At 37.8% G+C, this 27,473-nt stretch overlaps 1 protein-coding gene across 12 annotated transcripts in view; it reads left to right on the top strand.

Moving 5' to 3' along the window:
• Positions 1–27,473, top strand: part of LOC114243149 (CUGBP Elav-like family member 1) — a 454,265-nt gene that overhangs the window by 93,151 nt on the left and 333,641 nt on the right. For 5 of the 12 annotated variants that reach the window (XM_089732090.1, XM_089732088.1, XM_089732087.1 and 2 more), the window contains exon 1: positions 15,889–16,107. The exons of 6 other annotated variants lie outside the window; for them this stretch is intronic. The gene's annotated coding sequence lies outside the window, so the exon portion shown is untranslated. Of the gene's footprint in view, positions 1–15,888; positions 16,108–27,473 lie in introns of those variants that run through there. One more of the 12 variants, XM_089732096.1, reaches the window with a different exon arrangement.

Here is a 27,473-nt window from a genome sequence, read left to right as displayed (position 1 = left end):
AAAAATTGGTACCCGCCTGCGGGATTCGAACACCGGTGCATCGCTACACACGTATGCACCGGACGTCTTATCATTTAGGCCACAGCGACTTCGATTTTAATTAAAATAATTTAAATTAACTTTATTTGTACGCTACGCCGATCTCATATTTGCAAAAGTTGACGAAGTTGGATCGATATTTTTTGACAAAAAAAAAAAACAAACAAACATCGTGTAACTTGTGTTACTCGCCGGACGTCCTAAAACTTTCCCGATGGAGTTTCGAAATCTACACGTGTGTGTGTGTGTGTGTATGTAAATCGCGCATACATACGTAACGCCGCGGCCTGTCGGATTCCATGTACATTCACTGACACCCGTTAATACCGGAATTAAAGTAATAGGACTGTAGTAATAGTAATAGTCACTAGTGGTAGAACCTCTTGTGAGTCCGCACGTGTAGGTACCACCACCCTGCCTATTTGTGTCGTGAAGCAGTAATGCGTTTCGGTTTGAAGGGTGAGGCAGCCGTTGTAACTATACTGAGACCTTAGAACTTATATCTCAAGGTGTGTGGCGCATTTACGTTGTAGATGTCTATGGGCTCCATTAACCACTTAACACCAGGTGGGCTGTGAACTCGTCCACCCATCAAAGCTATAAAAAAAAGGAACAGTAGGTAAGGTTTGCATTCATAAAACGTCTAAGGTTTTCTTTAAGGTAGCTTTAACGATAAGGCACCTGGTGGTGATAAGCGTTGCGACCACGCCAGTGTTTAATTCTTGGAGGCTATTATGGGTTTTTGCAATGAATGCTGTGTCTAACTCACGTTCACGATTGACTTCCACGGTCTAAACGATAAGATACGAGCTCACGGCCCATCTGGTGCTAAGTGGTTACCGTAGCCCATGGACATCTACAACGTAAGTGCTGCCACTCACCTTGAGACATGAGTTCTCAGTTTTTACAGTACAACAACTGCCCTGCCTTTCTAACCGAAACACATTACTGCTTCACGGCAGAAATAGGCAGGATGGTGGTACCTACCTGTGCATACTCACAAGATGTCTTACCACCAGTAAATCTTTTGATGAAAGGTACATTGTGACTTTTGATTTTTTTTATTTTAAATACCGGATTATTAAACTATATTATACCGACATTATTTTAGCTAGAAAGTACGCAGTATAACATTACGTTAATTTGGAAAAAAACGGAGGTAGGACTTCTTGTGAGTCCGCACGGGTAGGTACCACCGCCCCGCCTATTTCTGCCGTGAAGCAGTAATGCGTTTCGGTTTGAAGGGTGGGGCAGCCGTTTTAACTATGCTGAGACCTTAGAACTTATATCTCAAGGTGTGTGGCGCATTTACGTTGTAGATGTCTATGGGTTCCAGTAACCACTTAACACCAGGTGGGCTGTGAGCTCGTCCACACATCTAGACAATAAAAATAAAAACAATACGAAGAAAATTAGAAGATAACAATTTTGTACGCAACTGTACTAAGTATTCAGGTAAAATTTCCGTTAGGATCCCGCATGCTTCATACACCCCTCAGGGGTGGACTAAATTACGTGGCCCTTTGGTCTTGTACAGGCCGATATAAATAGGAAACAATCGGTCCTTAGTCAATTAAACTTCACTGCGCAAACAGATAATACGATGAAACCTTTCAGATTATACGTTTGTTTGTTTGTTTTGATATCATCCAGTACGCGAACGTTGCTTTGAGCATATACTCATCCATTATTATATTGGAGCCAAGCCATTTTTATTTAATTGGTAACGAGCTCACGGCTTACATTGAGAAAGATTGAAATCTTATTCGTGTTGTAGAATGATTGACCCACTTGAAAATACATATTGTTTGCCAATCTGCTATAAAAAGCGTATGAGTTGACAAGTTCGTGACTAACTGCGTGTTATGTGGTGAATATTCCCTAGAAGATAATTCCCTAGAATCCTTGTTCAGAGAGCATCTACATCACCTTTGAAATCGTCGTGGCTTAACGCACAAGACGCCCGGTGCATTCGTGTTGAGCGATGCACCGGTTTTCGAATCTCAGGCGGGTACCAATTTTTCTAATGAAATATGTACTCAACAAGTGCTCACGATTGACTTTCACGGTGAAGGAATAACATCGTATAATAAAATCGAAACCCGCATAATTTGCGTAATTACTGGTGGTAGGACCTCATGTGAGTCCGCGCGGGTGGGTACCACCATCCTGCCTATTTCTGCTGTGAAGGTTCGGTTTGACCTTAGAACTTATATCTCAAGGTGGGTGGCGCATTTGCATTTACTTTGTACATGTATATGGGCTCCAGTAACCACTTAACAACCAAGTGGGCTGTGAGCTCGTCCACCAAGCCCAAAAACCCCAAGAATCGCTTGAGAGGTCCGATGAGAAACTGCAGAACTAGTCAGTCAAAAGCTCAGCAATGCACCAATAATACATTAAAAAAGATGTCTGGTGTCGTGGGACACCGGATAGGAACGAAGTTCCTTATTATAAAAATATTAATTTTAAGTTCTATTCGAGGTATAAAGGAAATAAAACTGGAGGTTTCGCAACAACCCACGGTCTTTCGGTAACGTGCGAACCTATTGTGGTACATTTCGTTCACGATTGTTTGTATAAGAGTTAGTATTGCGCAAACGAACGCTCTGAGATCGTGGTCAATTAATAATAAAAAAATTACAAAGTTAAGTCGTACACTGTGTGCATTACTAATTTGTACGTTATTACAAAGTTAAGTCGTCCGCTGTGTGCATTATTAATAAAAATCTTACGTTACGGACGTTTTTTCCCGGTTAGGGTACCCCTCCGCATCGTTCCATAAGTAACTTCGTTCCAAAACATATCATGATGAATATGCACCTCGCGTAAGCAATGCTTTCAATGTCCATCCTTGCATATACATATGTCAATAATTTCAAAACAGATTATGATCAATTTAAATGTCGTTGTTGCACGTATTCCCAACGTAGAAATCGAGGGCACAGCTGGTCGTACGTTACCGGTACGGACTGTCATCGACTATTATTTACGTTTGCGCTCAACAGTCTAGCGAGATAGCGTTTCCTTTGTCGTTGAAGTTATTGTTGCGGGCCGAGGATTCGATTCGAGTAATGTTTTTGTTTTGATTCAAAATGTATTTGGCGAGCCATCGCATTTTTCTGTTGCGGTGATTTTGCGTGCGTTAAATCGAGTATTTTAATTGAGCTGTGCAGCGTTGTGTAACTGACGTGGGTGGGTGGAAAATTCTAGAATCTTTACGTAAATATGTACGTAATACGTGTACGTGCGACTGAAAGAACACAACATTCTGTACTGATGTTCTCAAAAATGTAAGCTGTATTCTTAATCGGTGATGAAGTCATTATTTTGTAGGTTTGTATGTATTTTGTAAATCATATATAGTAAAGTAAGTTGGAATCAAAACAGAATCAAAAGGAACATTTGACGATAAATGAACAACTTCATGGAAAATAATAATTACAATAGCGCCATTTATCATTAACAGGATATTTATATTTATTTAGATGAAAAACTATTTATTATATAGGGCTGATACACAAAACCCCTATTTAGAAGGATTCGGCATGTATGTAAAACACAACTAGATTTATTCCGGGTCACTGCCTACCAAATTTAAATGGATTACCAATGTGCTCTTGTTTATTTCTGTTAACTAAGATACAAGTGTACATTTTTTACCTAATTTTTAGTAGTCTAAGGGGCTATTCTAGCTATAAGCAGTTTGGTAGGTGAGCTGACGGGGCTCAACTTGGGAGGATTGGCTAACAGTGGTCCTAGCAAAAGCAGTGCATCCCTGAATCTACTACCGGATCGGCAATTCACTGAGAAGATCCGGCGAGCAACTCAGTGGGTTTTATCTATGGGCTAGGAATGTCTAAAGGCTTATAGAACTGTTATATAGTTATTCATGAAGCTATACACCTAACCGCACATGAGTGAAGCCCCAATCCAGGTATTAATGTAGTCATGAAATGAAAATTAATTATGACGATAATTATACAAAACGTGAATGTGCCCCGGTTTATTGGTTTAATTACTGTATTATGTTCAAAATGAGATTTTGAATTAAATCAACAGTAAAAGTAATTTGTGTGCTTTGAATGAACACACACACAAAAATTTTGAATTTTAATCCAAAATCCTCAACACAGTTTATGGGTAAACATATATTTTTCTGAAATTAATTTTGAGCAGGGAATTTTTTTCTGTTATATTTGTTTTTTATATCAAGGTTATATAAATCTAAGCGGTTACGTTTTAATTCATATATATTATATTAATAAATAGGGTCATAGTAAATGAGTTACTCACGTCAAGACATGAGGTCGTATTGTCGTTTGTCTTGTATGACAGCAGTCCAATTCTTTGTAGGCAGCGGCTTAGCTCTGCCCCTGGCATTGTTGAAGTCCATGGGCGACGGTAACCACTCACCATCAGGTGGGCCGTATGCCCGTCTGCCTACCAAGGCAATAAAAAAAAATAAAAAAAATAAAAAAACTTGAACGCATGAGTGCTTCGCAGCAGTAGTAGGCGGATTTTTTTTTTAAACTTATATATAACTTTTAGTAGAAACTAAAACCTGCTTCGCCTAATATCCCTAGAAGTGACAATGACAAAATTCGGCGAACTTATAACGGCATAAACTAAATTCAAATCTTGATATGCCGAAGGAGGTTCTTTTTCCTGGTGGTAGGACCTCTTGTGAGTTCGCACGGGTAGGTACCACCACCCCACCTATTTCTGCCGTGAAGCAGCAATGCGTTTCCGTTTGAAGGGTGAGGTAGCCGTTGTAACTATACTGAGACCTTAGAACTCATATTTCAACGTGGGTGGTGACATTTACGTTGTAGATGTCTATGGGTTCCAATAACCACTTAACACCAGGTGGGCCGTGAGCTCGTTCACTCATGTAAGCAATAAATAAATAAAAATCAATTTTGTTGTTGTTGTTTAGTTTTTTTTTTAATTCAAAATTCTAGTGTTCCGTAGAATTATTGTAAATGTTTTTTTTTTTCCATTCAGAAACTCCTTGAACGATCACACGTTTAGGGAGATGCTCAGTCTGGCGGTGACACGGCACACGTTTGGGTTGTGCAATCGATCATTCCTTATCAATCATGCCCTTCAAGTAATTGATTACCGTATATTGCTGGCAACGATACTGTCATGAACATCATTCTATCTTTTAGGTCGTACTAAAAGTATGTTAATTCGTGTTCTAAATTTGTTCTAGAAGCTTCGAGATTATACTGTTCTTGTCTTTTAGTTTTTTTCTATACTAATATTATAAAGAGGAAAGATTTGTTTGTTTGTTTGTTTCGAATAGGCTCCGAAACTACTGGACCGATTTGAAAAATTCTTTTTCCATTAGAAGCCGACATTGTCCCTGATGAACATAGGCTACTTTTTTTTTTTTTTTTTTTTTTCATGTGTGTTTTAATGTTTCCGAAGCGAAGCGAGGGCGGGTCGCTAGTTTCTTTATATTTGCCTTATTTCTGGTTTCTATAAAATATGATGCTTCAAACGGGACTTAAAAAAAGTTCTTCTCGGCTCGGTTGTGCTACGAGCATTGCTACTACTCATAACTGTAATCACAACGCGGGCCGATCGGTGACACGGTGTATTGGTAAAATGACTTTCTATTAAAGCCTTTTTGGCTGTCTATTTTCAAAGTCTCTATAAAATGACTTAAATAAATCCTTATTGGCTGTCTATTTTCAAAGCCTGTACTTCTTATTAAAAAAAAAAAAAACTTAAAACCTTTATTCGATTTATTTGAAAATACAAATTTTCATTGTTGAATTCCGTTTCCCTCTTCTTCTTTTTTTATTATTTTCTAATTTATCAAAGCACTCTATAAAGAGGCGTACACACAAAGGTGCGTTAGCCTGACGGCGACATGTCCGCTTCCCGGGTCCAGTAATCGATCGTCGCTCATCAATCACCCGTTGTCGCCGAGCACTGTTGCCGACGAGCGTCGACGAGGCGACTCTTTTGTGCGTTTTATTGCCGACTGTCCGACGCGTCCTCGTCGAGTGCGTAACACCCTTTATATACGTATATTTATACGTATATATCGGGCTCGATGAGTGGACGTTATTAAAATTTATCTTTCAATTATGTTGGGGCGTTGAAAGGTTCTTTGATACGGTTGTGACGTTGTAAAATGTTGGATTGTGTTGGAATATGGTGGGCGTGTCAGCTGAACGTAATTAAATGAACTGTAATTTTATGAGGGAGCTTCAGATGTCAGTATACCTTTAGGGGTATCATTTTCAGGCGTATTTTGTCATTAAATTAAAGATTTGTTAAATTAACTGTAATTAGTTCGAAAGTTTTTTTTATTGCCCTTGTAGGCAGACAAGCATACGACCCAACTGGTGGTAAGTGGTTACCGTCGGCCATGAACCTCAGCAGTGCCAGGGGCAAAGCCAAGCCGCTGCCTACAGAGGTTATTTGATACCTATCTCCATATTATGATCATGTCAGTATAAAACTTCATTTCAAATTACTCACTACTACTACTACTACTACTACTACTACTACTACTACTACATATACTGACATGTTTATTATTTCATTACATATATACTATTTACGACGTTTTGAACACTTTACAGTTTTCGTGGTCGCGAAAGACTAAGTTGGTAATTGTCTTTTGATAATTATGCCTACGACTCGCGCAAAAAGATGATAAAACTGCTTAATTAACATAATTTATTTCTGATACATTAAATACATAATATTTATGACCTTTGTTTTTTTTACGAATTCGCTGGTAGCCTAAGGGATCAATTCCAACTACGCGCGAACGGGGACTTCTTTTTTTTATATTTTTTTTTCTTATTTTTTTTTTGCTTTGATGGGTGGACTAGCTCACAGCCCACCTCGTGTTAAGTGGATACTGGATCCCATAGACATCTACGACGTAAATGCGCCACCCACCTTGATATATCAGTTCTAAGGTCTCAAGTATAGTTACAACGGCTGCCCCGCCCTTTAAACCGAAACGCATTACTGCTTCAAGGCAGAAATAGGCAAGGTGGTGGTACCTACCCGCGCGGACTCACAAGAGGTCCTACCACCAGATTTCCAATAAGTATAATTTTTGAAACTTAAATGAACACGGTCTTTGGAGTGACGTGACGCTCAATTTAGCTCACGTCCGACCGATCAATAAATTTCAACTAAGCAAGATGTCAGTTAAAAGATCTAATTAAACGTGGCCCGTACATCGGCATGGAGTGCCCATCACTAGCGTTAGGCCGTGTCGATAGTATCAAACTTAATCGATTTATACTCGAATATTAAATATTATGGTGCCTATCTGACCTGGATAGAGCCAGTATAAAGCTTGCAACTATACGTTATGATTTTATATTGCTATTTTGGTCAAAGACGAAGCTGTCGTCAACGTAACTCGACTTGATTGAAAGTAAGTCCCAAGTCGTCGTGGCCTAAAGCATAAGACTTTTTTTTTATTGCTTAGACGGGTGGACGAGCTCACAGCCCATCTGGTGTTAAGTGGTAACTGGAGCCCATAGACATTTACAACGTAAATGCGCCATCCATCTTGAGATATAAGTTCTGAGGTCTCTCTTTAGTTACAACGGCTGCCCCACCCTTCAAACCAAAACGCATTACTGCTTCACGGTAGTAACCACTTAACACCAGGTGGGCTGTGAGCTCGTCTCATTTAAGCTAAACAAATAAAAATAAAAAGGTGCTTTTTTTCATGCACTACTTAGATGGTCTCGTTGAGCTTGATGTTAAATGGTAATCGTAGCCAATTTGGAGAGTGCCAATCTTGAAGTTTCAACTGTGTTGTACTAACTTAGTCTTCAGACCGAATAGCTTTACAAAAGAAATAGGAAGGATGGTAGTATCTACCGATGCGTTATCGACAATACACCTCACCATCAATATTACGTAAAAGAGTGTTTTTAGTTTTCATTAAAAATTAAATGTCAGTCTGAAGTCATCTTGGTCTAAAGGATAAGACGTCCAGTCCATTTATATGTAGCGATGCAACGGTGTTCGAATCCCGCGGGCAAGTACCAATTTTTCTGATGCAATACGTACTTAACAAATGTTCACGATTGACTTCCACTGCGAAGGAATAACATCGTGTTTACTTTGTAGATAGATGTATATGGGCTCCGGTAACCACTCAACATCAGGTGGGCCGTGAGCTAGTCCACACACCTCAGTAATAAAAATAATAATAAATAAAGTCTGTACCCGCAGCCCTACAAGTAATTTTACAATAATTTCAATGATCCAGTAAAATTTCCTCAAGCGGATATAATTATTTTTTTGTATACATTTTATCCCAACTTAGACTTTTCATGTCTATAAAATCAAAGTTGTCGATAATAAAATATATGTATGTGCGAAGTGAAGAAGAAAACAAAAATCTTAAGTGCCACTCAAACCTTGGCCCTGTGATGTAGGAAGGTTAAACACTACACCAGCAAGGCGACTTTAAAATGAAAACACCTTGTATGTATACAAAGTATAATTAATACGATCGAGTAATGACAAAGAATGAATGTCCTTCTCACTTACTGTCATTAAAAACTTTGGACTACTAACTTAGGGCTGGCCCTAGTGAAGTATACTTTTTTTTTTCTTCATAACATTACTTTATAGTATAAAATTACTTTATAGTAATTTTACTAATATTAATAAATTATAGTAAACTCCGCCCTTGCTTCGCTTCGGAAACACAATTTTTTTATTATTGACAGCTGAGTCTCGCGATGCTACCCGCGGTCATTGGTGTACCGCGGGTGACGCCGTGGGGCGTAACTAGTCTAAAAAAGTAGCCTAAGTTACTCCTTATATCATCATCAGCTACCTATCAGTGAAAGACTCGTCAAAATCGGTCTGGCCGTTCCAGAGATTAGCCGGAACAAACAGACGCAGACAAACAGACAGAAAGACACAATTTAAAAAAAATATATATATTATATATTATGTACTGTGGTATACATACTTATGCATTAAGTAAAAAGTGGTTATTTTATTATGACAAAAAGAGACATTCCAATTTTATTTATTGGTATATATTCCTTTAAAGTAATTTTATAAAATGTTTTTTTCTTGAATTGATGGATTATGCCGCCACTCACCCTTAATTGACCTACATAATATGCTAAAATAAGTCTGTTTCATTCTTTAAGTCGTCATGGCCTAAAGGATAAGACGCCCGGTGCAATCGTAGCAAGCGATGCAACTGTGCCGGTGTTCGAATCCCGGAAGCAGATATCATTTTTTTTTAATTAAATAGGTACTTATCACATGTCCGCAAATGACCTCTACGATGAAGCAATGACATCGTTTAGTAAAAATACAACTCGCAAAAATTATAATTTGCGTAGTTACTGGTGATAGGTAGGTACTTGTGAGCCCGCATGTGTAGGTTCCACGACCCTGCCTATTTCTGCCGTGAAGCTGTAATGTGTTTCGGTTTGAAGAGTGAATTTACTTTGTTAATGTTTATGAGCTCTGGCAATTACTTAATACCAGATAGGTCAAGAGCCCTTCCAACCTAATTAGCAATCATTTGCCTATAGCAATCCACAGTTGGACACAGGCCTCTTCAATTACATGCCACTGAGCATGATATTGGGCTTCTCTCGTCCAGCATTTCACAGCTACCCTGCATAGATGCTACTCCATAGAGCATGAGGACTGACTAAAGGGTCTTATTTAATTATTATTATTGTTATTACAAAGTCTATGAATGTTATGAATGCTTCAAAGATCACGGATAAATATTATTTACTGTGATATCGTTAAAGTACAGCGAGTACATACGTTAAAATAATAATTAAATGTGATATTATGTGCTGGAGGAACAATAATTTTCAATAAACGTCATCGTGCATCGTACAAACAACCCTGCCACTATAATAAGCGACTGGTTGCAATCGACCGTACAAGTTCTCACGAGTGTTACATTATTCATTGACGGAGTCGCTAGCGTATCCACGACGACTGGGATCGAGGGCACCTGCCGTTGTTGCAGTCGGCGAGCAATGTATTGTGAAATCGGGGAAATTGTCGTTTGCGTCGAGAATCGGGACGTCGGAATGCGTGTAGTACCGTATTGCTACAACGTAGAACGGATTTGTGTAGAGTCGAGAATGTACTAGCCTAGTAATTTTGAGTCGCATGTTCATCTAGAGTTTGAGGTAGTTGTGTTTTGGTATCAATCTGGTATTGATACCAAAACCAAATATTTTGTTACCATAGGTGATGTGTGTTTGATAAGATAATTGCGCTAAGATTATATTATGAGATATACTAAAATTATACTCAACGATAGACAACAGCTTGGCTCTGTCCTTGGTATTACTGAAGTCCATGGGCAACGATACCCACTCATTATCGGGTGGGCTGTATGTTCGTCTACCTACAAGTTCAATAACAAAAATGAAAAAATACTGAGCCGCGAAATAAAATGTTTGATGCTTAAGTTCAATTAATTTTTAATAAAGTTTTTTGCGTTGCAAAAATTTGCGTAATTACTGGGGGTAGAACCTCTTCTGAGTCCGCACAGGTAGGTACCACCACCCCGACTATTTCTGTCGTGAAGTAGTAATGCGTTTCGGTTTGAAGGGTGGGGCAGCCGTTGTAACTATACTGAGACCTTATAATTTATATCTCAAGGTGGGTGGCACATTTGCGTTGTAGATGTCTATGGGCTCCAGTAAACACTTAACACCAGGTGGGCTGTGAGCTCGTCCACCTATCTAAGCAATAAAAATAAAAAAATAATAAAAATAGAATAAAAAAAATAAAAAAGATGTGTGGTGTCGCGGGACACCGGATAAGAACGACGTTCCTTATTTTAAAAATATTAATTTTAAGTTCTATTCGAGGTATAAAGAAAATAATTATTCGGGTATACATTTTTATTATGATTTTTTTATTGATAAAAATAAAATAAAAACTACTTTACAAAGTTATCGGCTTTATTTTATTCACAACTAGCTGACCCGGCAGACTTCGTAGTGCCTCAATCGATAATGTATAAAATAAACTTAAAACAAACAAAAGGAATCCGTCCGACGTGGGACACATCAAAATTGTAATTTTTATTTAATTTCGAACATTTTCATATTTATCTAACTTTTTAAACCTTCTCTGGGCCGCCACAAATAGTTCAAGACCAAAATTAGCCAAATCGGTCCAGCCGTTGTCAAGTTTTAGCGAGACTAACGAACAGCAATTCATTTTTATCTATACTAATATTATAAACAGGAAAGATTTGTTTGTTTGTTTGTTTCGAATAGGCTCCGAAACTACTGGACCGATTTGAAAAATTCTTTTTCCATTAGAAGCCGACATTGTCCCTGATGAACATAGGCGACTTTTTTTATATTTTTTTTTTTTATTTTTTTTTTTTTGGTTTCTTGTGTGTTTTAATGTTTCCGAAGCGAAGCGAGGGCGGGTCGCTAGTATATTTTATATAGATGATTTATAAAAAATATACAATAAAAATGTTATTTTTTGTACGTTATTACAAAGTTAAGTCGTACACTGTGCATTACTAATAAAATCTAACGTTACGGACGTTTTTGCCCGGTTAGGGTAACCCTCCGCATCGTCCCATAAAGAACTTCGTTCCAAAAAAAATAGTCATGAGCTCTCGAACTGCATTACTAAAATATTGCGTAACAATTTAAAATGCCCAAGAACGTATAAAAAAATTGTTGAAGTTTTATCCTTTCGTTTTATACGCAGCCCTGGAATAGTGACTTGATACAATCTGGATCAGTTCTGTTCGGCGTATGACGTAGTGATGTAATTCGATAGATCAGATCCTGGATTATATATATATATAATTTTTTTTTTTTTTTTTATTGCTTAGTTGAGTGGAAGAGCTCACAGCCCACTTGGTGTTAAGTGGTTACTGGAGTCCATAAACACCTACAACGTAAATACGCCACCCACCTTGATTTGAAGTCGTCGTGGCCTAACAGATAAGACGTCCGATGCATTCGTGTTGAGCGATGCACCGGTGTTCGAATCTCAGGCGGGTACCAATTTTTCTAATGAATTACGTACTCAACAAATGTTCACGATTGCTTTCCACGGTGAAGGAATAACATCGTGTAATAAAAATAAAATCCGCAAAATTATAATTTGCGTAATTACCGGTGGTAGGACCTCTTGTGAGTCCGCGCGGGTGGGTACCGCCATCCCGCCTATTTCTGCCGTGAAGCAGTAATGCGTTTCGGTTTGAAGGGTGGGGCAGCCGTTGTACCTATACTGAGACCTTAGAACTTATATCTCAAGGTGGGTGGCGCATTTACGTCGTAAATGTCTATGGGCTCCAGTAACCACTTAATACCAGGTGGGCTGTGAGCTCGTCCACCCATCTAGCAATAAAAAAAAAAAAAAAAAAAAAATAGGGCTCAAGTATAGTTACAACGGCTGCCGCACCCTTCAAGCCGAAACGCATGCTTCACGGCAGAAATAGGCAGGGCGTTGGTACCTACCCGTGCGGACTCACAAGAGGTCCCACCACCTACTATGACCTACCATCTACTAAATAATGAATTTCTCGGATAGATCTTGTGTTTTTTTTTTTAAATCTGGTCCCATATTAAAATTTGAAGATAAATTAATTACGTATGCTCCTGAACCGTCAACGAAGCCAATTATTTTCATTAATCACAATGTATGTAAGGTCAAATTTCAGTTCATTAGAATTAAGAATAAAATACACATTTTTTTTTTTTTACTTTTACATTACACATTTTACTTACACATTACATAGCATTAATTTTCAATTTTAAATATTTCAGTAAAACTGTACGAGGTACGCTAATTTCGCCCCAAAAAGTATATCGTGTGCGCTGAACCTGTCATAATGATTGCCTAATTTCGTTAGCGGGGATATATTATTAACATAATTTCGTATTTATTATCAAATTTAGGCTGCCTAATTGATTGACGATGCGGCGATATTAATTACGATTTTTGCTACAAATAATAACGTACTATGTAACAACTGCCAGTCTGAAAATACCAAGAATAATCAGAATAATATAATAAATTTGATAAGACTTTGCGTTAATTATATTTTTCGATATAAAATTTAGAAAAGTTTTAACGATGTTTAACTTAAGAAGCGATAGATTTTAGCTGGACGAAAATAATCTCTTTAGAAGATCTTGTGGGTCAAGTATTTGTATTTTACGGTTTAAACTTGGTATTTTATTATTTAAATTACCAGATTAGCTCATGGCCCACTTGATTACGAGTAGCTTCCAGAACCCAAGTATTTTTTCTATTTTCATTTTCTTTATGGCTCTCGCACTCTCCAAAACCGGTAGCAACTAGTTGTGTGAGCTTGCAATGTGCCCTAACATCAGTATTAATAGGATTCATCAAATTCTTGTCTTCATACCAGACTGACTATGGTAATATCGCTTTCAGTATTAAAGGTGACGTGTATCACTTAGTACAATTACAAGTTGTAGATGCGGCCGAAGCAAAAACATTCTACTGCACTGCGGCGGATATAATGTCAGCCGTAAGAGGGTAGAACACATACATAATGTCACGTCTATGATAGGTCCTAATATAATGGCCAGATACTTTCTGCTGTAATTGTTTCAGTTCCAATGTAAGTATTCTCTAAATTGAAGCACGAAAATTTTGTTTTTTTTTTCTTCTTTTGACAATGACGACATAATAAATTAAGTTACTGAACGAATAAGAAACGCAAAGGAAATTGAATAACGGTACATTTAAGAGCATTTTAAACCATCTTCAAGTATGAAATACTTTGATAGAAGAACGTGGAATATTGTAATAAGCTAGACAGAGAGAAACTCTTAAATGTTCACTCATAATGTTAAGCTTTTTTGATCTCCAATGAGGTCGTAAAGTGAACTCGCTAAGAGCTTCTAGCTACTCCAAATTTGTTTTCTAGAAATTATGTCGTATTTTGACATCAGTACATGGGCTTAACCGCCTAGCTTGAACGTGTTTAAATACTTTTTTTTTAATTATCCTTTGACGTCGGCGTTTTATGAAGTGCTTGAATACAACCGTTACCGATACGAATGTACATCAAACATTACACCGTTTAGCCGATAGTTGCTGAGCCCAGGTGGCCGGTAGAATCCTATGTGAGGCAACCTTTGGTACCTTATTTGTACATAATAATATTATAAAGTGCAAGGCTTCAAATCAGTACACAAAATCATGTATTTTCTTAAATTTTCACGAATCGGACAAAATGATTATGATCACTTTTGCGATTTTTTTAATAAATTCCTAGGCACACGGGAATATGCTCCACCTGATTCAGATAACTGGTCATTTTTGCTTATGGTCGTCAGCAATGCCATGGACAAAGGTAAGTTGCGGCATATAGCGGCGTTGCTACGGTCGTCAAGACGTCTGCTACGTTGTTGCTGCTACGTTATTCAAACTGTTTGCTACGCGGTCGCTTGTACGCCAATCAAGAGACAATAAATTCGATAGCTCGTTGTATAAGCATTGTTGTATTAGCTCGTTATGTTCTCTTTTTTATAAATTACCTGCAATTAAATTGTGCCAGATTTGTTTATTAGGTTTTTTAAAAACTGGCTCGATTGGGATGATTTCTATAGAAGATTTTCGGCCCTTAAAGCAAACTCAACCCATTGAGTTTCTCACCGAATCTTCTCAATGGGACGCGATTCTGATTCAATGATGAATTCAATGAAGCACTTCTCTGGCTAGAACAATTGTTAGGAAATTTCTCTTAGGCTGAGCCCCGCGACTTCACTCGTTTATCAAGCAAAGCGAATCCCGAATCGCTGATCGAGGATAGTGGTAGTTAGGTTGGCCAAAAATAAACTGGTATTACGGCTTTTTAATAGAAAGTCACGTGGAAGGAAAGAGAAGTCGAGGAAGATTGCCAACCAGGTGGACAGACATAGTCAAGGAGGCCACAAACATCAGCGTCCCGGGCGCCATTAAGCAGGCCGAAAGCCGGCAACATTGGAGGAAGCTAGTGCAAAAACTGGACCAAGGTGGTCACGACCCTCAGTAATGAGGAAGCGACAAAGAAGAAGAATAGAAGTTATACTCGTACCTACCCACAATACACCCCGCCCCAATAAATAGACGTAGGTACACAGAATCTTAAGATTCGTTTAAAAACATTTTATCCCTATCATTTCATGTACCATTTTGTTTTGACAAAATAAAGACACTGTAATCGCTCTGTTTATATCATTGCGAATTTCGTGAAGCCACAGAGTATTATCGAGTTCTTTAGAATCGAATCAATTGATAAAACCCGGAGATTGCAACACGCGAGATTTGCTTAACATAAAGCTCAGAGGGGACGCGTCACTGTGTTGCCAGAGTGATGTCTTTTAAAATTCATAATACCTACACACGCTTTTTTGTGTTTTGAAATTTCTTACGCGTATATCAATAAATGTTGAATATACATATGAAGTTGAATCTATACGTATATCTATATTTTAAATAGAGCGAATCCAAACCAAATTGTGTGGCGCGTAATACGAGAGGCAGTCGACGTGCCTGGACTTTTGACGATGCTTTAGATTACCGATTAAGTGGGGTTGACCCTTACCGACAGAAAATCCCAACAGCTTTTCCGTTGTAAGCGGATACCGGTAACAATTCAAACATGATATTAGCTTGAGCCTACCCGCTCCTTTTTGTGTTACCGTTAACCTATTCTACTTCGTTCCGGTAGGTAATGATATAAACTAAATTTTACGAAATCCCACAATGTAACGCGAGCCGTAGCACACCAGCAACCCCGCATGAAGGAAACAAAGAAAGGGCCGTGTTAGGGCGGGCGGGGGCTAGCGCTCTACGAGCTAACAGACAGTGCCGGCCGAACTCTCGCCGATAACACACAGCCATCGAACTAGACGAGCGCGCGCGTGTTATCACAGTGTTTTGACACGGTCGTTTTGTAAGTAATCAATCAGTGGGCAATATAAAACGATGTTCAGCGTCTCGAGAAATAATTTGTTTAGTTGGAAAACGTGATGTGTGCGCTACGTACGAACGTTGAAATGCTTACGAACGGTACGTAACTCTAACTCTGTTTATTTTGTTTGAGAATTTTGGTGTTCGATGCTCGATTAAGAGCCGTTACGCTTTGGTCATTTATTGTGATTGTTAATGGTTTTTCGATAATTATGGCGGTTTTAGTTTGAATTTTCGAAGCCGAAATTAAATTTTCAGTTTTAATTGTAAAAGTTAAGTATGATGATTTTTTCCATTGTCATTTTTTATTTGCTAGATTGAATTTTCCATTTAGGATCTGTTATTTGAATTTACCAAGAAACCAAACTAATAGTACTGGTATTTTAAAAAAAAACAAGCAAAAACGAACTTTGCAGATACTATAATAATTTTAAAGGTAAAGCTTATAACAATTTCGTTTAAAATCAATTAAAATATAAAAGCTGAGCTAAATTGCTTATCATTTATTGCATGTTTACTTTACAAACTTGTGAAGTTCGTGACTCACTAAATTTGAGAATCAAATTAATTTTTGAATAACATCCAAAAACTAATTATAAATAAATAAACTGACTTTTTTTTTTGTTGACAATTTTATTTGATTGATAATCGAATACATATCATTTATAAACATACAATTTTATTTATATTATATATTCGATACACAAAAAGAACACAAAATTATTTGCACATAAAGTCAATTGGGTTTTTATCACCGCAGTAAAGTAATAAAAGTTTATTATGGTGGCCTGTGGTATGTGGTTGAAGTCATACGATCTGTCTGTTGCATTCGAGCTAGTCAAAAATTTGTTGGAAATTATTCTTAAAGTTCCTCATATAGTTTTTTTGAGTATAAAGTATACCGCTAGCCAAAGCATTTTTTAAGTCAATTTGTCCAAATCTTATTCTAAAAAAAAATTGTTAGAAATTTGTTGTTGTTTCGTATTTTTATTTTATTTCATAATAATAAAGACTGCCTAAGATCATTATTAATGATTACATATTGATTAATCGATACACAAATCATTTTTTTTTTTTTTTTAAATAAGTCCTTGTGTTTTAAATAAATGAAAAATGTGTCATGAAAAATTTACCGTGGATATTCTTCAGAAATTTTAAACCAAATAAAGGCACGAACCAATTTAATACAGTTTTAGGTTGCTAAATATTTTGATAGTTTAATTGGAGCAATTAGCAGTTTTCAAACGAATCTTTATCAATAGAGGAAAGTAGATAATTACTTGTAATTTAAGTTGCCCGACAGGCTCACAGCGTGTGAGAGAAAAATCCACTGCTTCTCAAACTAAATTTACATTTTATCTCGTTTTATATAATATTTAACTGTCCATTCAAGACAGCTTTTCAAGGTTGTGTCGGCAGCCCAATAGAAATTTAAAGCTGTGATTCATAAAAAACTAGTTTACAGTAGTATTATAGTACATTATCATACTCGTAAAATTAACAGATACATACTATTTAAATGTTTGAGGTCGTTAACCGGTTGTTAGTATCTCAGCTTTTTCTATTTACAAAAAAAGAAAATAAATTAAATTGCATGGTCGTTAGATCGCCTAGTTGCACTCATATCGTCTTAAAGGCACTTCGACTCTATCTTTTGTGCTCTGACGTCCTCATATTCAATTATCGTGACGGCCTAGTAAAGACAAAACTGACCATCTTGGTTACCCGGATTAAGGTGTCTATATATTTTTATCTAAAAACGCTATTGCAAGGTTCATGCGGGCAGAGGGTCTTACTTGAACAGAATCTGCGGGACTTACAACAAAAAAAACGTCCAATATTCGAACCTTCACACTTTTTCTCAGCTCCTAATAACTTCTTACCAGTAGTCATGGTATATGGGTAGTTTTGACTAACACTACAACCGACGGACTGGTTTTGGGGAAACCGATAAAAAGGCTCGATCTTCCACCGAGCCGGTTTTTTTCGCTCAACAATCCTAATACCAAATGTCGCATGTAAATATTGTTAATGAGTCTGGTCATTGCTAGATTTATTCTATGCTATGACAGCTGACGTAGTTTGCTAGCTGTTACTCCAATGTAAGGAATTTTCCTCAAGTCTCAGTGGTAATAATCTGTATACGAGATATTAGGTTTTTCATATTTTTGTTATTGTGTGGAATATTGCGCGTAGATATCGCAATCTTGCATGTGTACATACATAGATATATCTGTCGTAAAATGAGCATATTTTCTGGTGTAAACAGTAAGTTTTGGTCAAGATGCGATATGGATTTCAGTAACATCAAGATGCGGCTGTGAGTGAGGTCCTACAATATCTGCACGTTTACAGGATAATATTGCCTTTATGGATATTCACGAGCGACAACTTAAATAAACGATGTCAAATGCTTTCTATAAGACTTTAGTGTTTTATACACGAAGTACAAATAACAGTTAGACGTTATCGTGATAAAATTCACAGCTTTTATCGTGATGACGATATAAACAAAATTTTAAGACTATAGGCTATTAGACGACTATTTACTGATCTAGAATAGTTTTTGATGACGTGTGAAATGAAATGGTAAGTCATTTTCTTTCTTCTGTAGCTGGATATCCATTGAGGTCGTGACAAAAATGACATTGCCCACACTGAAACACGAAGATGTAGTGTCAATTGTATAGATTAACGATAGTATCACCCTTCAAACGCATGGCTGCGTCATGTCAGAAACGGGCATGGCAACGGTATCCAACCGGGCTTAATAATACGTCCTACCATCAGTAAATGCTGGTTGGAGTGCGAAGTACGCTGCTATTATATGGAAATGAAAAAAGGAAGATCTGTGATAACAGCTATCATAAAACACAAGATATTTTATAAATGCCGGAATCTCGCCTACAACATTTTGGAGATAAGCTTGCGTATATACAAGTTCCGAACTATAACATTGGTACAGTCGGTTCTATCTTAAAGTTGTCGTGGCCTAAAGGATAAGGCGTCCGGTGCATTCGTACCTAGCGATACACCGGTGTTCGAATCCCGCCGGCAAGTAAAAATTGGTACTTGCCGGCGGTAATACTTACTTAATAACTGTTCACGACTGACTTTCACGGTGAAGGAATAAAACATCGTGTAATAAAAAATCAAACTTGCAAAATTATAATTTGCGTCATTACTAGTGGTAAGACGTCTTGTGAGGCCGCACGGGTAGGTACCACCGCTCTGCCTATTTCTGCCGTGAAGCACTATTGCGTTTCGGTTTGAAGGGTGGGGCAGCCGCTGTACTATAAAAACGGAGACCTTAGAACTTATATCTCAAGGTGGGTGGCGGCATTTACGTTTTAGGTGTCTATGGACTCCAATAACCAGGTGAGCCGCGAGTTCGTCGACCCAACAAAGTAATAAAATTAAAAAACCTAGCAATTTCACCAGCTCGGTGGAAGATTTTCGCTTTGTCCTAACCTTCTAAACTGGTAACCTACAACAGAACAACTGCAGTCTTCACACTATATGATCAGTCAACTGGACGGCTTGATACAAAACGCTTGTGCTTTAGTCATATTATTTGCTTACAATAATAATTTTATAAATTATCTCTTTTTCGTATTTTCTGTTGTTTTGTAACATCATCTTTAATCTTCACACTCTTCTTTTGCTTCGTTTTTGTTCTTCGAATATGCCATAAATAAATTGAAAGTGTTTGGAATTGTGCGGGTGGTTTGATTTAACACACAGATCCTCACTCCGAGCTAGTGATATTTCTGTGAAACCGGAGGGTCAGGATGTAGTTTTTTATTTTCCTTCACTCCTACAAAATGATTACGTAAGGTCATAATGAAAATGCGCTATTTAGATTTTTGTCAGATTTCTTCCAGAAGGCGATAGCTGTCGTTAAATTATAACATTCAGAGAAGCAGCTTACTCGGAATATTATATTTGTCTATTCTCCAATGAATCCCTTAGTTTGCTTTTTATGAAACCCACGGGAAAAGAAGAAGCGGTGATGGCACTCCTCTCACTTCCCCACCCTCTAGGCTGACAATTCCACGTAGACAAATTGAGAACTTCCTTCTTTCTCATTTGAAGTCGGCTAAAAGTATATTGTATAAAGTATAATATTTCCGGAATTAGAATTGCGGTATAATTAAATGACTCGATACGAAGAGCCGAGTCTCTCACCTGTTAGACCAGGGACGCTTTTGATCCAATCATTAAATGAATATAATTTTTAACCCACTTTGAAATAAAACTAAATTTTTTTTCACATAATTTACTGTTGACTGAATTACTATAAACACTGTAAGCAAAATGTTTAGTTTTATGTTTTTATATTGGATTACGCAGAGATCGCCTCTGATCGTAACTTATCTTTAGTATGCGAAGGCAAAAACAGACTGCAACAAAGCCTTAACAAGGCCCGACCTTTTGGGATTTGTGTATCAATCTTTATTTTTATCTTCTGAGTTGTTTCTCTTGGGCACGTCTCGTTCGGTCATGTGAAATTATTTAGCTATCTAGAGGATTGGTCTAGAAGTTTAATAAAAAAATCACATAGTGTTTCGGTGTATTTTGTACATATATAGAAATATCTTTACTAAGTCATTTGTTATTTTGAATCAAATCTTGTGGAATTATTTCCTAGATTACTCGTAGGACGAATAGTTTTTATTTACTTATTATCTAGATGGGTGGACGTGCTCACGGCCCACCTGGTGTTAGGTGGTTACCGGAGCCCATAAACGTCTACAAGGTAAATGCCGCCACCCACCTTGAGATATGAATTCTAAGGTCTCAGTATAGCTACAACGGCTGCTCCACCCTTCAAACCGAAACGCATTCCTGCTTCACGGCTGAAATAGGCAGGGTGGTGGTACCTACCCGTGCGGACTCACAAGAAGTCCTACCATCAGTAGATGAAAGGGTATTGAGATGTTGAAATCTTGAAAGTTTTGCACCGATTTGTTGATCTAGGGCGATTGTCATTATTATAATTGTAAACAAGCTTTACAAGCGGCGTGCCTCTCGCAAAACCCGTGACAACATTCATTACGGAGGGCGACTGCTGTGGTTTTTTGTTCTACCCTCATTAATTGTTCTTTAATGACAGACCGGTCCCGGGGGGCATGTGGTTGCACGGCACACTTCGTAATATCACGATATAATTCGCATTTAATGGAGTCTAGGGACAGATTGACTGCACGCACTTATCTGCGGAGCTAATGGGGAATTTAACTAATTGATTTACGCGGAGCAAACTACGTAATAAATAATGATTTGTTCGCATTTAAATGATTTACAATGAAGAACTTTATTAGAGAAATCGTTTTTTTGAATGTGCTGCAGGGATTTCAAGACATTTAAAATGAGGACAAGAAGATGATTTGTCAATTACAATTATATTACATTATATATTTTTTATTGCTTAGTTAGGTAGACAAGCTCACGGCCCACCTGGTGTTAAGTGGTTACCGAAGCCCATAGACATCTTCAACGTAATTACCGCCACCTACCTTGAGATATAAGCTCTAAAAGGTATCAGTATAGTTACAACGGCAGTTTTGATTAATAATGAAACAGTTGAATAAAGAAACTTCAATGAAGACCTCTCTAATAACATAATTTTGCAGGCGCTTTAAGCAACATAAAATACTGCCGTTTCGAGGTCTTCATTGAATCAAATAGTTATGGGTGTTCTTTTTATTTCAAATTAATTTTAATTTGAAACGTGCTTAGTTTTCAATTTTATACGTCTAATAATAGAAAACGAGTAATTCCAATACTGTATGGATTCCGATCTCAGTAATTTCTGTACATCAAAGGGGCCTATCTATAATTGTAGAAGCTTACTCAAAGAAGTCTCCTCTTAGTTTGAAATCGAACGCCTCAATTTGTGTCAGTGGGAATTCGGTTCTCGGAATTTAATTACCTCACGATTGTTTGAAAGTTGATTGCGTATTTTTACGTCACAATGAGTGTACAAATAACATTAAGGTGGCGAAATAGCGATTTCTTTTGTTATAATTGTATGATTAGATGTCTTAAATAGAAAATTTTTTTGATGTTCGACACTAGTTAAAAAAATCAACAATATTAATATTTCAACCGATCTTTACAGGTGAAACTAAATGCTGCAAATTATTGGAGAAATAACTTTTTTTTTTTTGGTCAGGAGGAAATCGCCGGACTTCTGCCCTTTTCTGGGGATACTGGGCGGGGTATGTCAGAGTCAAACTGACTAAAACCTCCTGTCGCTCAACAACCAACGTCCAAACCTCGCATGAGACAGAACTCATGACAAGGCAAAGGGGGGAAAGTGAAGCGTTTAGTGCGGAGCACATCTCTTCCATCACCCTCCCCCTCGGGACGCCGGACTGGCGGTCGTCGGCGCCACGACCATCAGCCCTCTCGGTCGGCAGACTGTCCGAAGCCCGCCTAGATGGCGCCGGTTAGAGTGGGTTACCCTACGGAATACCCCGCTGGGCCAGAACCAGCGTGGGTCGAGGATAGCCGGCCTTCCATCACCCGGTTGCTCTTGCGTAAAACGCGTGTAGAGCAGCTTGCACGTCGTCCTCTTAGGCCCCCCTCGCCGGTCCCCAGATCGACATGTGAGGGGGACCCGAAACACTTAGAGGGCCAGGGCTTGGGCGAGATCCGCCTCCCTGGCCCCCGCTCGACGGCGGCGGGATTGTGCGTCTCTCACGCGCCCCGCCGCCTCCTTGAGCCAAGTCGAGCATCGCCTTCCACGACTCGTCGTCGCCGAGCATCGATTCCACAACACTCGGCAACGACAAGTCGGTTCCTATTTTTGCGACGAGGACATGGCACCACCCCTCCCATGCGGGGCAGGCGACGAGCGTTTGGTCTGCCGTGTCCAAGTTACAACCACAATGGAGGCACTCTTCTGTCGGCTCGGCTGTGATCCGGTGCAGGAACTCACCGAAACAACCATGCCCAGTGAGCACCTGCGTGAGCCGGAAAGTGAGGCGTCCTCTGTCACGATTCACCCAATCCACAAGGACCGGGCGAATCGCCTCGACGGTCCTACGACCAGCCGAAGGATCAACCAGCCGTCTGGACCATGACTCCAGCAAATAACTTGAGAACATCTATAACGATTTTGTGATCTCTTTTTTATTATTCGTAATATTTGGAATATTTTTTACAAAATTATTACGCCGACTAAGTTCCATCGAAAGTATGAAATCATAACATTACGTAACACGAAATGAATTATTTCAACTTACTGAATACAACTGTCTATTTTCGAGGCATAATACTGTTATTTGTTTTCAATACACCGTAATTTCTCGACACGTAGCCAATAATTTTCATGAACTTACATATTTGTCGTCAGTGTGGAAATACTATGAATTATTTGTTAAATGAAAACTTTGTTTATGAACATAATTTTTTTTTATTAACAATTGTTTATTTACTATCTACTACTATTTCGTACGGAAATGTTTGATACAGACGTGGTAACGAAAACGAAATATAACTTTTTTTACACAATGTTGCTAGTATTGTGAAGAATGCTAGAGGATAGAAGTCGTTGTGGCCTAAAGGATAAGACGTCCGGTGCATTCGTATATAGCGATGCACCGGTGTTCGAATCCCGCGGGCGGGTACCAATTTTTGCTTAGATGGATGGACGAGCTCACAGCCCACCTGGTGTTAAGTGGTTACGGGAGCCCATAGACATCTACAACGTAAATGCGCCACCCACCTCGAGATACAAGTTCTAAGGTCTCAAGTATAGTTACAACGGCTACCCCACCCTTCGAACCGAAACGCATTGCGGCTTCACGGCGGAAATAGGCGAGGTGGTGATACCTACCCGTGCGGACTGCCAAGAGGTCCTACCACCAGTGATTACGCAAATTATAATTTTGCGGGTTTGATTTTTATTACACGATGTTATTCCTTCGCCGTGGAAGCCAAACGTGAACAATTTGTTGAGTACGTATTTCATTAGAAAAATATGTACCCGCCTGTGGGATTCGAACACCGGTGCATCGCTACATACGAATGCACCGGACGTCTTATTCTTTAGGCCACGACGACTTCATATCCCATAATTACCGTGTTATAGTTTTCTGGGAGCCACATTCGTTATGATCGGCTTCCAAATATTTGTTTTTTTATGTTGCTGTTAGACTTTCGTTAAGCTTTAGAACGCCAGTAAATACAAGTAGGTGGAATATCGTGTAAATTCTATCTGATATTGAATCCCTCTGTCAGAATCAAATAGTATTCGGCATACCATAGCACAGCCATATCTGTATCAATACTAACGTACATAAGCATCGGTGATTACTCACTAACAGATCGAACATGTGCTCATTTATCTATCATATAAGTCAACAACAATAATACTTTATAGTTCCTAGATTTTCAATTTATATTTTTGTTTATAATTGAAGTTTTCGATTTGGTTCACCATTTGAATTTTTGGCTTATTCTTTAGATGAATCTGTTACAGATATTTCTTTTTAATTACTTAATCTTGCTAGTTGATTAAGATTCTAATTGACTAATTGATTAAGATTCATTATCTGACTGATATTATCTATTATAGCGTTAGGCATATTATTATATCATCAGTAGCTGTTGAAAAACCCCCACCAGAACCTCTTAATGATGGAAAAAACCAATCAGACTACACTGACGACACAGAGAAAGAAGATATTGTAAATAATTATAAAACATTTAAATCAGTACTGGAAAAAAAATTCCCACGTAATAAGTAACTAGATGACGACCGAGCTTTGCTCGGTTTTTTTTTTGATAGCGCCATCTTGTTGTGTCTTTAAAGCGGTTAGTTGCCCTCAATTAAGAAAAATAGTATTATTATTCGCCAATAGATGTCGGGAAGAGTTGATTATTTAAAACACGAATAAAACAACATTTTCTGAAAATAAATCGTAGCTAGATCGATTTATCGCCCCCCAAATCCCCTGTATACTAAATTTTATGAAAATCGTTGGAGCCGTTTCCTAGATTCAGATTATATAAGTATATAATAATATTAATATACAAGAATTGCTCGTTTAAAGGTGTAAGATGTTAAAAATAATAATAATTTCTCAATCGGTAGAGTGCATAAAGCAGAAATCACTATTCGATTCGGTCGTGCGGGAAGCCACCGAGGCGACACACTAATATTGCAAAATAATAACACCAGGCCACCCCCGGAGCGCGCGGTCGACGGCGAGCCATTACAGAACGTTTCCGTGTTGCAATTTGCACTAGCACATGATATATTTTTAACGTACTCATGTAAAATATACGATGTAATTAGGTGGTGTTCATTTTGTGGTCTAGCGTTCTGGATTTTTGCAGTGACTTATTTCTTCAGTTGCTATGTTGTGTATTTCTTTTCTTTTCTTTTCTTCTGTTTTTTTTTCACTCTCACAATGATATGTTTCTGAACATACTGTGTGATTGTTTAATGGAATAAACGATACGTTTTCATTACTTGAATATAAATTTATTGTCTTGTATGTTTTTAAGTGTCGGAAAGTAAAAAAATAAACTTGTAAAATTTGTGTAAAGTGCTTTTGAGCTATTGCTACAATATATTAATATCTATTGTTAATATCGATGCTGTAGGAGAATGTGTAACGGAGTTAACCACTAAAGAAATCAAGGATGAGCAACGGAGATTCAATAATCGGAGAAATATAATCGGAAAACACACAAAATATAAAGAGCACTAGCTTTCAAATAAAAAAATATCATCAAAACAAATAAAATTTAGCTTATTGGTTAATTTATTTAATCAACTTTACGCTCAAAGGATACAGTGACGGTCTTAATGTTAATGGCATTCTCTACCAGCTATAACTAGGGGTGGTGTATCTCTATACCACTAATGCGCCCACCAAGCACTCTTGCTTAGTGCGTGCATTACTTTATTATTATTGAGTATGAAATATAAGAAAAACTAAATTAGTCTAAATGGTCTAAAAGTTCTGAATTGTATACATTGTCGAAGTTAAAATAAAATGCACGTTAGAATAAACAACAAGACAACGTACACAGATTCGATGTAGGATCTGGTTTACTGGTGGTAGGACCTCTTATGAGTCCGCGCGGGTGGGTACCACCACCCTGCCTATTTCTGTTGTGAAGCACTAATGCGTTTCGGTTTGAAGGGTGGGGCAGCCGTTGTAACTATACTTGAGACTTTAGAACTTACATCTCAAGGTGGGTGGCGCATTTACGTTGTGGATGTCTATGGGCTCCAGTAACCACTTAACACCAGGTGGGCTGTGAGCTCGTCTACCCATCTAAGCAATAAATAAAAAAGATCGTAATTTAAAACAGTTGGGAAATTAGAATTTAGAATAAAATGCACGCTAGAATAAACAACAAGACAACGTACACAAATGCGATATAAAATCGTAATATAAAACAATTGGGAAATTCATTACTATTGATGACGTGGCTTGAATTAGGGTCGGAGTTCGGTTCCGTGAATAATTTAATGCTTTGACTACATTAGCGGTCGAATCCCTCTGCGTACTTGGATTACCTATGTATGCGGATTTTCGATAAATCTCTGTTAGATGTTCTTTTGTATATTTTTTCTATAAACATTAGTTAAAAAATTGTCTAATGTTAGAGGTAGTATTTGATCTCGGTAAAACTATTGGAGCTACAGAAATTTAAAACTCAAAGATATACTTCTTCTATTACATTAATTTTAATCACACTTTTCAATTCTAGTTCTTAGTAGTCTTCTAGTGCTGCTAAATTTCGACATTAGAAAGTGTTATCAAGCTTAATATGTATTAATATCTTTTGGTTTGTTTATTTGTTAGTTCCTGTACAATTATGAGTTCTTGTGTTTTTTGGCATAAATTATTCAAGTGTTGGCACTCTGTGGAAGGGTTTTGGCATAAAGTAACGATGGTTGATGGATAAATTATTTTTTCAATTCAATTGATTTCACACTCAGAAGAATTCATCGTCGAGAGTTATCTAAATTGATTCTTGTATAAAAGAAAAGGTCAATCTTCCGAAAATAACAAACCTTTTTAAAGTATTCGCTTACAAGCTATGGGCTACGTTAACTTTTGGAGAATCCACACATTTCCAATAAAATAAATCAACATGACTCGTATCAGTGTGTTGGGTTCCGCATTTGTGAATTCAAATTAAAAAAGTTTGAATACTGGGTGGGAATAAAAAAAAAACCTTTTCAATGCATATTGACAAAGTTTACAGGCTATTGGGAAATGTTTTCATTCAAGGTTGGTGGCGTCTGAATTTTTTTTTAATGATCCTACGGATGCCTTACTCCGTCGATTGCACCAAGTTAATGTAGCTATTCACTATGTAACATTGAAGCCTCATTAGATCACCACTTTTTCTTCTTAGTCTTTACTTTCTTGACAAAGTGCTCCGGATATAGTGTACTTTAAGCCGGAGAGATCTGTCCGTGGCAGAAA

Source organism: Bombyx mandarina, chromosome 12 (assembly GCF_030267445.1).
Source record: "Bombyx mandarina strain Sakado chromosome 12, ASM3026744v2".
Taxonomy (NCBI): domain Eukaryota; kingdom Metazoa; phylum Arthropoda; class Insecta; order Lepidoptera; family Bombycidae; genus Bombyx; species Bombyx mandarina.
Note: the sequence above shows the minus strand (reverse complement) of the source record. Positions and strands in the feature narration are given on the sequence as shown.